Genomic DNA, 17,200 nt, shown 5'->3' on the forward strand with positions numbered 1-17,200 from the left:
ATCTTCTGGGTATATACCTAGAAGAGGTATAGCTGGATCTTCCAGTAGTACTATGTTCAGTTTTCTGAGGAACTGCCAGACTGATTTCCAGAGTGGTTGTACAAGCTTGCAATCCCACCGATTTTTATATAAATTTATCCTTTAACTCTAAGAATATGTAACTCATTCAAATATTTCCAAGGGTGTGATCATGTTCTGTAATTCAAGACTATTTTATTTCTTTCTGTCTCAAACCTCTAAGTTTTAAGAAGCATTCTTTGACTATTATTATCCAGAACCAGGAGAGGTGATCTCACAACACTAAATAAAATGTTATCAAGTGAGTATTGTTGGTCTTCTATTCCTTTTGGACAGTTGAAATTTAAAAATCAGCACTTCCAATATGCTTTCTACGTTTCACATTTTCCAACTGCGACTCCATTACACTCATTTACGAGTCCAGTGACAATAGTCACCCATGACTTCATACATGTACTCTCCCCCATTCCTTCTCACTTTCAGTAATAATAATGACAGATGAGAGCCAAACCTAAGTTTATGGAGTTCTAACCTAAGACAGGAAAACCTGCCTATCTGTCCTTACTACTGGGACTCATATGGCTTTAATACCACTTTCCAGTTCTCAACTCCACATTTATCCATTACTAAATTCTCAGTTATTGCTCTGCGTTGTTGTGGTAAGATTTAGGGACCAACAGGCACTTACTGAAAACTGTGCCTTTGGGGGTCATGAATTCCCAGGACACTACAAGTGGCATGTGCTAATTCTGAAACTCCTCTTATTGTATATTAAATTTCATTGCAGTGGTCTGACTAAAGTATTTTTGCCTCCATCCCGTCTATACAATATTAAATGCAAATCTGTTTATTTCCTACACAGTGAACCCTCCTCTACTCAATACTGCAATTTTTGTTTAATTGGCACCCTGAAGCTGTAGCCCTACACCCATGAAAAGACACAACCTGCAGAGCTGAGACCCCTCCCTCCCATTATCAGTTCTCTTTGGCTTCTGAAGTTCAACAATTCTTATACCACTCATGACTGTTTTTCCAAAGCCTATCTGTATACAGATGCCATCATCAAAAACACATCATCATCAACAACATCAAGTCATATATATCTTTTTTTTAGAATTCTCAAAGGCCATACAGAATTTCAGTAGGAACACATCCAGTGTTCTTATCTTCCTTATCAGCATGGTGGGGAAATTACATAAACAATACACATTAGACATTCTAAAACATTCTCTCTGGAAATTGATGCCATGTGGCAGTCTCTCGCCACTATTCCTTTCCCTTCCCCTCCAAATCACCTGTCACTTCTTCCCTTCTAACTTTTGATCATAAAAACAAGCATTGGGTCAGTAAGTTGGCTCAGCAGATAATGACATTTGCCTCTATTTGCTCTTTACAGTGCATGTGTACTTACATGCACACATACACTCATACATAAATACACACACACTAAATAAATAAATAAATAAATAAGTGTAATAAAAGAATTTTTTAAAGAGTGTTCCCACACCTGACTCTTCCCATACTGCACCATTTAATGACAAAATACCTTAAAGATTATCACAGTTACCATAGGAACTTCCTCAACTTATGTAGCTTTCTCTGATACATATTTAATCTGATCACCTGACTGCCTGTGAATTTATTTTTCCACAGGTTTACAAACAATCTTTGTACCTTACCAACAACCATTTCCTTCCTCTCCCTCAGTTATAATCTGTTTGAAAAAAGAAACTGATAGGGAGTGTTATAGCTTCCACATTGTTAAGTAGATTCTCTTATAAAAGAGACTCCCGCACAAACTTTTAAATGAAATTTAAATTTAAAACTTTAATCTATTATATAAACACTTCGATTCATGCAAAAAGGAGTACAGACTTGAGCATTAGTGCATCTATTGAGAACAATTCCATCCTGTACATAGGTGAAAACATCTACATTCATGGAAACTAAGTACTCAGTTTTTTTTCCTCTAAGTATTTATTCAATTTTATTCCAAATAAAATGAGTATTATGATATATTTGCTGTGACCAACCCACCAGTTAGTTGAACTATTTGGAAAGGATTAAGAGGTGTGGCCTAAAAAAAAGAGGTGTGGCCTTATAGCAGAAGCTATAACCTCTGGCTCTATGGGTATGTCCCTGTGAACAGGCTTAAAGGTTTCAAAAGCCCATACTTGGTTCATTCTCCCTCCCCTCCCCCTTCCCTCCCCCCTTCCATCTACATATGAGAATGTAAAGCTCTTAACAACTGCTCTGGCTTTATGCCTCTCTGCTTCCCACCATGAAGATCATGGACTAACCCTCTAAAACTGTGCAGGAGCCCAAGAATCCAATTAAATGTTACACATACACATACACATACACACACACACACACACACACACACACACACACACACAGAGAGAGAGAGAGAGAGAGAGAGAGAGAGAGAGAGCGCCTTGGTCATGGTGTCTCCTCATAACAATAGAAGAGTTACTAAGACAAAAATCTAAAAATAATTAATGGCTTCTTCTATATACCATTATTTTTCCTGGCTTTATTTTTAAATTAATTAATTTATATCCCAAGCTCTGCCCCCTCCTGGTTCTCCCCTCCCCCTAGAATAGCCTAGTGTATGTTTACACTGAAAAATCAAAGTACTCAAAGAAAGATGCACTAAAGATGTTACAAATGCTTTGAATCTCACTCCTCAGATTTAGACTCCCATTTCAACAAAAATGTTGAAATGCACATTTCAAAACAAAATACACATTTAAAAGAGATGAGTTTGGATTTACTGAACAATTTCCTTCAATTATGGGATGCCAAGTCTGCTAGGAAGAACAACTATTTTCTCTCATGAAGGCCGTTAAGCTGCAGTGATAAAGGAAGTTTTTGGTTTTGCTTTCTTTTTTCTCACTGGGATCACTCAGTCATTAACTGTTTTAGTTTTGAATATAACAATGAAGTGCCCTTTAAAAGAAAGGTCAAACCAAAAATTCCAGGGAACTGAACTGAATACTTTTCTTTTTTTTTTCTTTTTTTTTTACAGAATACTTTTCTAATGCATGCTGTAAATTAATTGACAGAGTTTGAGTTCATATACACATATCTCAGCATGTATGTGCATGCATATCTGAAATATATAAAGTTTATACATATATAATATGCATACTTATAAATTTCTTTTCTAAAATCAAGTCAATGCTCACATACACACAAAAATATTTAGATATGTTATTACAGAAAGAGAAAAGATCATTTTCACAGAATCTAAATACAAACATTTATCCCCACACCAGAAAAAAATGTAGTTACACAATATTTGTAAATTCAGATATCATTACAGATATAATTGTTGAACTGCTGTGTATACAGATAAATTAATAAATGTTCTTACTGTACATTCTTATTCCTTATGCAAGTTTATACATGTGCATACATGTATGTGTATGTATGTGTTTATACACAAAATGAGGGCTGAAAATAATATAGCTTATATTAAGGAAAACAAAAACAAAGTCAGCTATACAATGCCTCATGTGGCATATCAAAGACAACATAAATGAAAAACGATTCTTTTTTTTTCCGTTTTTTCTTTTCTTTTCTTTTCTTTTCTTTTCTTTTCTGTACACTGTAGCTGTACATTTGGTCATGAGCCCTCATGTGGTTTCTGGGAATTGAATTTGGGACCTCTACTCGCTCTGGTCAACTCCACTCACTCTGGTTGGCCTGCTTGCTCTGGCCCTGTTTGCTCTGGCCCTGTTCGCTCTGGCCCAAAGACTTATTATTATATGTAAGTACACTGTAGCTGTCTTCAGATGCACCAGAAGAGGCCTCATTATGGACAGTTGTGAGCCACCATGTGGATATGCTGGGATTTGAACTATGAATATGTGAATATATATTCATGTATATAAATGAATTTAACAAAAAAGAAATGATTAACGAAGGGCTGGAGAGATGACTCAGCAGTTAAAACACTTCTTTTTGCTTTATGCTTCGAAGTTAGTCTTTTAAAGAGTTGAAGAAAGACTACCTGTAAATTTAATATCACTTACAGTTTTAACGATTTAATCATGTGTGATGAACATCACTAACAGTGATTGTCCATGCCCATCTGGGCCCCATCACACAAGTTAAATTAATGTCAATTTTAAAGTGTTGAACTCAGTCTATCTGAGAATTGTATGTGCACAGGACAGTGACCTAATTCTGGCAATGAATCTGCTGAGATACTTGCCTTTCTCCAGTACCACTTACCTACTAGCCTCAGTCACAGTAGTGCAATCAACCTGGTGTATCCTATTTCCTGAGTTCTGTCAGCAAATGGATAAAGCGGGGATGCTCCAGTCCCGGTATCTCTTGACAACCTTTATCTTGATGACAACCTCTAAAGCTTTCCCCAACTGGATTTTGTTTTCTTCTCTTAAGAGACTCTCACAAAATCTCTATGTCTTTGAGATGTAATTGATAAAGTCTTTCTAGCCTTTACCAGCTTTGGTCTTTATAAAAACTTTACAAAGATACTTCCATTGACTATAACACAAACAAAATATGCAATCCAGATTCTCAATACATATTCCACTAAAGTTTAGAATCTTGGGACTGTAATTTCTCAGAGGCTAGATAGGAATGGGGGTAGGGACAGGAGCACTAGTTTTTCACTACAAAAATTCTCAGCATGTTTTTTTTTTTTTAAATCTGAAAAACAATGTCCTTTTAATATGAGAAAAGAAAGACAGTTTCTCAGAAATACAAATATAAATAGTTATAAATAAAATGTGGGTTTATAAACATTTACTTTAAAGTGTTGAAATTATATTTATCCAAAATTTAGTAGCAGTTAAAAATACAAAAGTAATCTAGTTTCTCAAGGCAAGAACATCATCTGCTTATAAAAAAAATAAATTCTGACACTAGCACAGACCACTAAATTGGAGTCCTTCAGAAGAATTTGAAATAAGTATCTCAGACAAATATTCTACCTTAATAGATAATATGCCTTGCAATCCTGAAGTAGCTTGCGTTTTGGGTTTGTTTAAGTAACTGGTACTTGCTGTCTACAACAAGCACTACCTTAGAGACTTTGTGAGGGCAATAAGTAAATAAATAAATAATAGTAAAACAAAAAAAAAAAAAAACAACTATGCCATCTAGATACCTACATTCGAGAAGAACAATCCTATGGAAAAGGGAGGTATAAACCACAGTGCAGGTGAAATTAATGACATAATCACTTGAATATTTCTAGATGTTTCAAGAAAGATGCAGTCGAAGAATTAAAGATACTTACTACACAATTTGCTGTAATAAAATTAATGAGCAAACAGTGAGTATGAGAGAAAAGACAAAACAAAGGCAATGCCATAACCTTCAAAACAGAGGGAGATACAGGGACAGAGAAGAGGGCTTGGCAGATCTTTTCAAAAAGCATTGGTAAGTGAACATGGATCCAAATTGAAAACACTTTGGTTAGAAAAGGATGGGTTGGGTATATGGTGCATTTCCACATAGAAAATCTGGAGTACATTAGAGAATAGGATTTTGTCTACTCCAAAATCATGCAGATAGTAATTACCTGCTGATGGTGTATAAAGCAATGTTGTTAGCAGTGTGATGTGAAATGAATAATTGAGTGTATGCATGATGCTGAAAGAAAGGACTTGAAAATATTGGATTTGTAAATCTGTACATGAGATTTTTTTTTATTTAACAAAAGGATGAAATCACAAAATTTACCTATTTGGAAGATCTCAAAAACAGAATCTCTATTTTCTTATACTTGCTAATGTGAAAGTTTTAATTAAGCTATCTTATATTTTAATAGCATCTACAGCAATAATTAAGAACATAGAAAAATAATATAAATGTTTATTAGCAAATTTCTCAATTAATAAACTATTATCTGATTAAAAATTTTTAAATGAGTTATACATGCTTAAAGCAACAAAATATTAATATTCCATTAATGCTTAGTTTCTTAATGTATTGCACCCATTTAAGAAATTTGATTAAAATGCATAAATATTAAAAAAATATTATGGCAAACTAAAAAATACATTCCATGTTTTCCAATGTAGATTAATCATTGGCTGCCAACTTTGCTTTCTCAATGCTATTTTTGTTAGAATTTTTAATAGAAAATTATTTTTCCATACAATAAATTTTGATCATTGTTTTCCCCATTCCTACCTCTACCCCATTATGTACTCATTAAAATTTATATATATATATATATATATATATATATATATATATATACATATATATGTATATATATACATATAAATATATATATGTATATATATATACATATAAAATGTAAAAAATGACAAAGTAAGAAAATACCTCTTTGAAGAATATTAGGCTCTTCTGTTCTTTAAGGGCTTTGTATTTCTGTTCCTTATTCTCTTTTTTAAATTTTTTATTGGTTATTTTATTTATTTACATTAATTCTCAGCATTTTTTAGCATATTTATAAGTAGTATAATTCTTCAAGAGGGGAAAAGATATAGACCATTTCAAAGTCTGATTGAATAAATAAAGTTCTCATTTCACAGATCATCTTACAGGAATAGTGATCCATGAAATGTATTTAGTGAAATGCTGTTCTAAGTGATTATTCTAAAACCAAACAAACTGGTGTGCCTACCCCCCTGCTGTTATATTTCCTTTCCACATTCTGCTGGAACATCTAGTCCATGAAGGCAAACTTAACTCTACCCTTAGCTCTAGATAGTAACAAAGCTAAGATGAATCAACATCAACTCAGCTCTTTGCTCTTCTAGGTATTTCCTTATACTCTAACTGGTCTCTGAGCATGGGTGAAAAGAACTCAGCTAAATTCCTGCTTTGTGAATGGCTTATCATCATATTGTCCTGTACCTGGATCTAAAAGATAGCTGGATATCTGGAACCACAAACTTGTTTTCACCTCTCCTACTAAATTCTAGGCACTGGGACAAGAAAGTGAACTCTAAATTCAAGCCCCAAAGCTGAAACTATCTTATATCACTACCCATGTCCCTACCCTTGCGACATAACCATGATAACAACCTTTGACCCCTGCAAAGTCACCTCCCTCATAGCCTGTCTCATTAAATTAATCATTCCATTCATTTATATCTCAACTGATATCCCACTTCCCAGTTACCCCTCCACAAGCCACCCATCCCACAATCTCCCTCTCCTCCCTCCACTTTGCCTCTATGAGGGTGCTCCCCCACCCACCCACCCTCTCCTGCCTCACCCCTCCAACATCCCCCTGCTGGGTCATCAAACCTCCACAGGACTAAGGGCCTTCCTTCCCATTGGTGTCAGACAAGGTCAATTCTATCTTGTCCTCAGTTGTTGTGATGCTCAGTCATGCTGTTCATTATATCAGGCATACATACCTCTGACCCCAACCTCTGTTTTACCTCAGTTTTACCTGATCAGGTCAGTCCTGTATTCTTCCAAGATCCATACCATTGCTCTTGACTAAAAAGATAAAGTTGAAAAAGGAGCATCAGTAAACATACAAATACAGCCACCCCTTCAGATAATACTTTCAACTGAATGTTGTCATTGAAAATGCACAATGGAAAAATAGTGATGTCAAAGTCTGGTGAGAATAGTTACACCACTCTGAGACCATAAAATGTTGCTTGAAACCTTTTTCTGCAATACGAACAATGTCTATATTCATACCAGAGCTTCAGGGTTTTCTCAGAATAAAACTGTCAGTTTGGATATTCTGAAGTTGCTTGCAAAGCTTCATATATATTGCCTTCAATGTGCAGATGTAATGAAAGTGTGGTTGTGTCCTGGCAATCTGGCTCTCAGCCATTCTACATAAGAAATCCTGTGAAAATTCTAAGGAAGAGCCCCCAAATTATCTCATGTTGCATTATTGAATTAACTTTTAAATTCTTTAAAGTCCTTTTAAATGTTTGGGAATCTATTTTTAGCTCTCTGAAAACTGACACCAATTTCTGAGAGGAGCCTACGTGACAAGCGCCTAGTTCTTCATCTCTAGGAAACAAGATGCCTCGGGAACAATCAGAACACACTGTTGTTCCTCTGCTTTCCCAAATCAAAAGGAGCCTTCGAGGATACAGTCTCAAAGCATAGTCAAACGAGTACACAGTTGCTGTTCACCAGCATCACCATGCCGCCAAAGACATCTAATACATCTACTTAAAACACCTGTTACTCTAGGCCAGAAGATTTCTTTAATCCCCCTCAAAGCCCCAGAAAGCCTTCAACAAGCAAAGGATTACTTTTGACTCTTCCTAATTATGCTTTTAAAATGGTCTCATGACCCTTTGACGTAAGGCTAAATGGACTCTACCTAATCTGATCACAAACCCGGCACTTGGCTAGTTTATCATCAACTTAATTTATGGCCATTGTATTTCAACTTGGACTTGTGTGCCTGTCAGTTCTGATTTATACCTATGATCCTGGAGTGTTTATTAATAGCATCCTCTTTCACAACTCCAGGTATCTTGAGTCTGGTGATAAATTATATAGCTACCCTCTGTGGTCCTATTACTCGGCCTGCTGAAGCAGCTAATCTTATAAACACAGGCTTATATCTTGCTCTACCTATTGTAGTCCTCCTTTTTGTGACTTTTTCTTAACAACATACAAACAACAGATCTCCTTTTTGTGACTTTTTCTTGTCAACATACAAACAACAGATCTCATCTTAAACGGAGTACAAGATGGTTTATTCTGGAGCCATTCTGAGTAACCATGGCCTACACTTGCTTACATGACACATGACATACACTTTGCTTACCCCAGATTCCATGTTTCAGCATGAAAGCAGTTTCATGAAGTTTTTACCATCTTACAGAAAAAAGATGGTCACAAATCAAGGCAAGTTCAAAATATGTCAGTGGCTGCATCAGAGAAGCAGGTATAGCAAGATGGGAAAAGGTTTTATAGGCCCAAGATATTAAGCTAATGGATTTTTACAAGATTTTTATCTATTAGTCACAGACGTACATTTTGACTCTGGAGATAAGCAATAAATGGCTGCTCTAGAGGGCTAGAACTAGCCCCAAATAAGGTAACTAGCCTTTTGGGCCTGCAACACCCCAGTGTCTCCACAGTACTGAAATTCTGATCAGCCAATGACTCTGTGTAGAGCCTATTCAGTCTTTGTTCATGATCTCCATCTATCACCTCAATTCTGCCTTTACCTCCTGGTTCCTAAGACTATGTCTTGATATGCCAGAATGAGCCGTTATTAACCCTGCTTTAGTGGGGAATCACTGTTTTGTATGCTTTATGTACTATGAGTAAAGGTTTGCTCATTCGTATTTCCAAGATTAGAGAAAACATTCTAATCCAGTTGCATTCTTACCATAACCTAAATTATCTGTGAATTAGGAGAGCTCTGGAAAGCAAGGCAGACGAGGAAGGAAGAGGATGACTCATCTAGACCACTGAGAGGAGGGGCCGACATCGGCATGGATTTAAAAGGAGGCCACACACAGAGCTGTGTTACTGAGCAGAAATGAATCCGTAGTTTTCAAAACTTTGATCACATTCATATAACCTGGGCCATTAAGATGGATCAGTGGGGAAAATAGTACTCAAGCCAGCCTCATGACCTCAGGTCTGCCTTAGGAACCAGCCACAGCAAGAGAGATCTGGCACCTCAATGTGGACCTCTGATATGCACATCCATCCCATAGTGGGCACACTCAGACATTCACTCTCCTCCCTTTCCTCACTGCCCTTAATCTCTCACTCGCGTGTGTGTGTGTGTGTGTGTGTGTGTGTGTGTGTGTGTGTGTGTGTGTATGCTCGCAGCCTCTATGTCTCTCTCTCATACACATATCTTATACACACACACAATCATCATCATCATCATCACCCAACTTTCTACTTAAGTTTTGTAGAAAAATTTTCCAACTTCTGAAAACAATCTTGTATTAAGGAAATCAATTTCACAAAGGAAACCACAGTTGACCTGCCACTGCTAAGAGCTGTTCTATTCTGATGCTAAATATGGTAACATTCCTATTCAGCCCTCAAATGTAAGAGCAGGTGTGTCAGGGTGGAAATGCCTTTGAAAAGTCAGCTCAGGTAATACTGGAGAGAGGATCATAGATTTTATACCCATGCAACTAATTATGTCTGACTAATGATGCTTCAGATCTGCTTTTCATGATTGCCTTCTTTAATATAATTGGGAAGATGTAATTTTTAAGCCTGTCATGTTACCAATTTTAACTTCTGATTCAAATAAATGCAGACAAATACCAAATGTGTGCCCTTGTGTCTCTTATTAAGGGAATCCTTAAGAGGCATACACCAAAATACACTGTAATAACAATGATCTAAAAACCAATTATAGAATAGATAAAATCTACATGCAAATTCTCCATGCAGATTATTTGTTGAGAAGCATAAAGAATCAGAAATATAGAAATAGTTCTCATTCCATGAGCGATGTTGCCCTGAAATATTAATACATATTCTTAAATTATTTGTGACTTTTTTCTTCTTACTCTCTAATACAAATGAGAGTAATATCTTACACTGTGCCTTTTTATTTAAAAATTGAAAACCTCTGAATTGCAGAAACAGGCAAAGCAGGAGCATTTTGAAGCTCAGGACATCTTTTTTTATGTTACTTAGACAGAATAAAAAATGCAGAGAAAGTATTCTGAAAGGAGTGAAAACATTCATATAATACTGAAACCAAAATAAATCGAGCTCCCATATTTGCTATAACTGACACAGTCCACCTAAGGACCAGCACCCTGCATGCATGCAAACACCATCTCTCTTCTTTCTTTAGCTGCTGTGAGCAGACAATTCATAGCTCTGAAATTCTATGTGCTATAAAAAGTGCTACACCAGAGGAAATCTTGCTACTTGAATGTTTGAGTGGTATGAATCCCAAGTCAATGTTTTATTAGTCTAGTTTCCATTCATATAAATCACTGCACTTGGCTTGCACTTGCTTCTCCTAAGAGTCTCCTCTATCCCCCCTTCCTCATCTCCATTTTTGCTACACCCATGCTACAACTTTCACATCATATATACAAACACATGTAGTTAAATTTACATGTTGGATTTTTGGCTACCTTTTACTTTCTCTTGTTCCCCCCACCTCTACTCTTTAGATCCCCGCCTCTCTCCTCACAATGCTCCATCCACTTTCATGTCTCATGTGTGTGTGTGTACAGATATGATAGATAGATGGAGGCATGCATTATATTCATATTCTACATTTATATACTCTGCTGGTAAAAAATGTGAGATTCTGCAGTAATTAGGAAAGTCACTGTAGGGCTCCTCAAACACTTAAAACTGACTGTGGTACTCCAGCTCATAAGCATATACCTGAGGGATTCTAAGCCAATATGTACTCACAATAGCCATGATATAGAACCAGCTTAGAAACCCAAAAACCTATAGTATAGACTCAAAATCAACTTCTATTAAAAAAAAAAAAAGGTTAAAACAGAAATCACATTAAATGAAAAAAACAAGTTCAGAAAGGCAAATAGCATGTGCTTTCTGTCATATGCAAATTAAATCAATCTTGATGCATACTGTATGATTTGGTTAAGATAATAAAACTTTAGAAAAACTATTATTTTTCAAAGATACAGTTACTGGATTTTAAATTGTAATAATTATCTCTCAAGAAGAGGGAGCTAATTTGTGTGGTTTGCAAAAATAAATTTTAGAGTGCTTTTTGCTAAAGAAATATTCATATTTTTCCAAATGTATTTATTAGCTTTTTCTTCCATAGATTATACATTTTCTGCCATACACAGAGAAACCTCATGACTATAAGATACTGTAATATCCTATAATTTCTCACAGATCTTTTGTTACATATAACAGATGTGACATGAGAAATCTCCCAAAATATAGTGTTGGCTGCTTTTGTCTACACTGTGATAATATATCTGAGAACAAACATTTAGTTTCTTATCTCATTATGTTCATCAAAAACCATAGTCCAGATGGAAGGACCAGGACATGTATGCAACCTCTGGAGATGTGAGAGCGAAAAGTATCAGGAACATAATTTAAAAACAGCCCTTTCAACCCTGATATAGCTGTCTCTTGTGAGGCTATGCCAGTGCCTGGCAAATACAGAAGTGGATGCCCACAGTCATCTATAAGATGGAACACAGGGCCCCCAATGGAGGAGCTAGAGAAATTATTACCTAAGGAGCTGAAGGGGTCTGCAACCCTATAGGTGGAACAACAATATGACCTAATCAGTACCCCCAGAGCTCGTGTCTCTAGGTGCATATATAGCAGAAGACGGCCTAGTCAACCATCATTGGGAAGAGAGGCCCCTTGGTCTTGCAAACTTTATATGCCCCATACAGGGGTACGCCAGGGCCAAGAAGTGGGAGTGAGTGGGTAGGGGAGCAGGGTGTGGGGGGGTAATAGGAGACATTCGGGATAGCATTAGAAATGTAAATAAAGAAAATATCTAATAAAATAATTAAAAAATAAATAAAAAAAATAAAAACAGTTCTTTCTTTGCTTTTCAAATATAACCAGCTTTATAGTGATTTAATATGCGTACAATTATGTAATGACACTGAAATACAAAACCTTTCTATCCCTGTCAATTATGGCCTCAATTTTGGCATTCAATCTTCTTTTTTCCTTAGCTCTGGATCCGAACAACTATTGTTCAAAATTTAGCCATTTCTAATTGTTCTTTTCAATGAAATAATGTTATATATCTGGTTTATTTCACCCAGAATAGTGAAATTGAGTGTTTTGTACTTCATTCCTGTTAATTCTGTTAGTGCTTAGTGTTTCATTAGAGGAGTAATAGGCCAATGAGCTGGTTAAGCAAATAAAAGTACTTTCTGCCAAGCCAGATGACCTGAGTTTAATCCTCACATGTCTCACGTGTGGGAGGAGAGAATTCACTTTCCCAAATTGTCCTCCAATCTCTACATGTGCATCATGGTAAGTGTATATGTGAACATGCACACACGCATGCACATACACACACACACACACACACTATAAATAGATTTAAGTTGTTGTTTGTTTGTTCGTTTGTTTGTTTTAACGAATATGCCACAAGCAATTTTTCCACTCTCCTGGGGTTAGGTTTTTTTGTCATGTTTCTTGTTTGAGCTGTCATTAAGCTTCTATGAAGGTTTATGTACAAAATCTTGTATACACACATATTTTTATATATCTTGGTAAATATATAGAATTTAGGTTGAGTTGCTTAATCATAGGCATATATTTAACTTTGAAGAAATTATGTCTTACCTTGGTAAATGTTTAAATAATCAGCCCATTGAGCATTTTTTGGTAGACTCAAGGAGTTTCTGCAATTTTTCGGATGGCTAGTCTTCTTCACAGCATTTCTTGACTAACACTTGCCTCGGTGACTTACAATTCACCTTCATTGCATACAGAATTCACATATGTGCCTGGATCTATTTCTGATCGTTGTCCTCTAGTCTCTTCATAATGATGGAGATAGAGCCAGTACTTCTTTGCTGCTAACTCAAGCTGCACTATATGTCTTAATCCATTTAATCTCCACATGACTTCATCAGAGGAACACTATTTTAACAACTAGATTTTAAAAAAAAATAAAAAGACAAAGTCAGAAATGTTTCTTTAAAATGCCAGAGCAATTATGTGACTAGGATAGGACATGATCTAAGGTTACCTTAGATGTTACATGTGAACGTCTAAGCACTGCACTGATCCTACAGTACAACCCAGATCTTTACCCAGCCTCTCTCAGTATTTCTTCACCTCTGGCCTGAAACATCTGTGTGTGAGTGTGTGTGTGTGTGTGTGATATGTGTACATGTGTGTGTGAGTTGCTTTTGTCATTTTGTGTGTATATATATATATATATATATATATATATATATATATATACACACATTTGCATGTAAGTTGCTTTTGTCATTGTGTGTGTGTGTGTGTGTGTGTGTGTGTATACTATGTAACTGACTTGTTGTGGCTCCTCCTAAAATCTTTCTGGTAATTTGTAGAAAAATAGGAATTATTGAAAAAAATTGCTCATCTTTAGTATTTCATTTACTAACATTTCTGAATTTCTTTTAAGATCAGAAATTATACCTTCCAGATGGCATTTGCCACACAAGCCTCAAGACCTGAGTTTGATCTTCAGAACCCACAATAGAAAGAGAAAACCAATTCCTGAAAGTTATCCTCTGACCTGCACCTGGCATTCAAACACACACACACACACACACACACACACACACACACACACACATGCACACGCACACCATGATGATGATGATGATGATGATGATGATGATGATAATGACGATGATCTGTTTCAGTTCCAAGTTTCACTGAACATATCAAGACCCACGTGAGTCATGAGTAGTAGACAAAGCTCTGAAGATAAGGATTTTAACACACTCATAAACACAGTATAGGTTCTGAAGCACCTTCTCTGATCCCATGGATCCTGATCTTGCATGTAGTCCTGCATCCATCAACCCCACACGATTTCCATTCCACTGATCCCACTATATCACAACCTTGCTCTTCTACACATGACAGAGGAAGAGACAAGTTACAACCCTTGGACATTACTATGCACGTGGGATAACCCAAAATCACACTGTCCCAAACCCACAGCACATAGGAAATCCTGGTTTGTTTAAGTTTTTTTTTTTTTAATCACAGAAATATCCCATGCTTCTGTGCTTTTAAGATGACATAAAACAGGATCACAAATCTCCTAAATGCAGAAACAAGGAGGAAGCATGTATAGTTAAATGCCATGTTGTGTCTTATATTCATGCATACTAGCTAGACTAAATATGCCTTTTTTTATTCCTCTGAATTTTCATTTGTAAGTTGAAATGAGAAAGTCATATCAGGATTGTGGTTTTCAGCATGAATATATGCCAGAAGTTATGAGACTTTGGAAGAAGTCATGATAATCTGTGATTTTAAATGAACAAATAAAAGCAGTTTTCCTTTGTCACTGATGTGTGCATGTGTGCATGTGTGCATGACACCTATAGCCAAGCAATCCATAGTGAGGGGAGTCGATTTCGGTACTTAATTTGCTTTGTTCTCCTTATCCAACGTGAACCACCACGTGAACAGTTAACCTGATATTCTATGATTTAAATGTTTATCTCTGCTAAAAACACAATGAAATATACACTGAGATCCTAGTCACAAAAAGAGACATCTTTTTTTTGAAAGATTTATTAGATATTTTTCATTTACATTTCAAATGCAAGATGGGGCTTTTGAAAGACAAAAAAGAAAAAAGAGAAAGAAAAAAAATCATGAAGGCCACACCTTCACAACTTGAGAACAGATACTAGAGAGATCGCACCCTTTGATTGTGTGAAGATATAGCAAGCATAGTCATCTGTAAGAGGAATGCTAGGGATTTTCATTAGACAGCTGTGGGGCATTGGGCTCTGCACAGACAGGCTCCTCTCCAGTTGAGCTGAGGTCTGAACCCAGATGGTCATAATTCACCTTCATGACATGGTAGTCGTTTTCTCATGCTCCTGGAACTCTGGTCCCTGCCTAAGTTACCCCCCCACACACAGCCCCCACAAGAGAAGCATGGTCAGTAGTCATGTAGACAATGGCCCAAACTTCTGACCTTCAGGCTAAACTCCTCCCCAGTTACCTAGCAACAGTAAAGACCATAAATGGGGAAGTTAGGCCCCCACCTCGCTCTCTCACTCCTTGGTTCCCTTACCTCCCACTTCTCTCACTCCTCTCTCTTCTTCCCTTTCTCTTTGTCCTCTCCCTCCTCCCCCTCTCTCTCCTTCTCTCTTTCTCCCTGCATTTCTATAATAAAGCTCTTAAACCATAAAGAGTCTCTGCTCCATCAAGATCTGCTGCGCACTCTGGTCAGTGTTGGAAACCTCTTCCCTCATCCCTCTCTTCTGTAAACCCAGGGCTACAGGGTGTGGCCCCCAGGTCGGGGGCTACTGCTTGTCCACCTCACCCTCCACCCCATGTCAAGTGGTTCAGAGGCTTGGATGCCCACCCAGGGCTGAGTGGAAAGCTTCTGGCAGCCCTCCTGCGTCTGCCTGCCTAGAGCATAGGAGGAACTCTGACTGGACTTGGGCTATTCGCTCCCCCCTACCCCAGGGCCCCCTTCTTTTTTGTCCCCAACAGACATCAAATTCGCATCACCTTGGTCTTGAACATCTAGGACTTGACAACTGTTTAAAGTAAGATTCTATGTATATTCCACCCAGTCTGTACTATTTTGGTACAGCAGTTCAAGTAGAAGAAAATACTATGTCACAGATGTAAGGCATAAGCTGGACCCTTATTAAAACTCAGTTATTCTATGATTAAGAATGAGAAAACAAAGATGAAGGAAAGTTAATGTGATATTGTGAGCTAACAGCAAGCCTGATGTCAAGTGGGATGTCTTGGCTCCTAGCATCACTATCTGTCACTCATACTGCCTACAAAAGACAGTATTCTATGATTGCTTCACAGACAGTCTCCGCTTGATATCAGCACATATCATTACTGAAGAGTAACCATCTTCCAAACTGAAGGATAGACTTTAATTAAACCAAGATTAATGATGTCCTTTCTATACTGTAACCAGCTCCAAGATCTTAATAAGCTCCCAGACCTTACCACAGTGGACATCAGACTAGAAGCACAATAGAAGTCTTGAGTTCCAGAACATAGGGAGCAAAGCCTGCCAAGTCAAGAACAAAGGCAGTGTCATTGGTTCCAGGATGTGGCTGGCAAAGCCCCCAAGTAAAAAGTCCCTAATTGTACTAACTTTGCTTTTTGGCTTCTGTTTCTCCACATCTTGCTAACTGTTCTTGCTAGCTCAACTGTGTCAGCCAGCCAGGATGTAGATTTTGTGCATAAAAATCAAAGAGCTATTAAAGTCCCAGGTACAAGATTTCAGCTACTTCCCTGTGCCTCATCTTGCAAATATCTTGTGGATGACTTTGAATGCCCATGCAGTGGTTTTGCTATTTGTATTGAGCTATGTCCAGAGATTTCAAAGTGAAATTTTTTAACTTTTAACAATGAAGCATCAGCTTGGTTGTTAAACTTATAAAGATGGCACCTTAGGTGGAAAGCATATAAGAACAATTTGTATAGGCTCTTCTAAAGAAGTCAAGAGGAACTCATATTTGAACCGATTGGACAATGTCTTAGTCAGGGTTTCTATTCCTGCACAAACATC

This window comes from Mus pahari, chromosome 5 (genome assembly GCF_900095145.1).
Source record: "Mus pahari chromosome 5, PAHARI_EIJ_v1.1, whole genome shotgun sequence".
Lineage (NCBI taxonomy): Eukaryota > Metazoa > Chordata > Mammalia > Rodentia > Muridae > Mus > Mus pahari.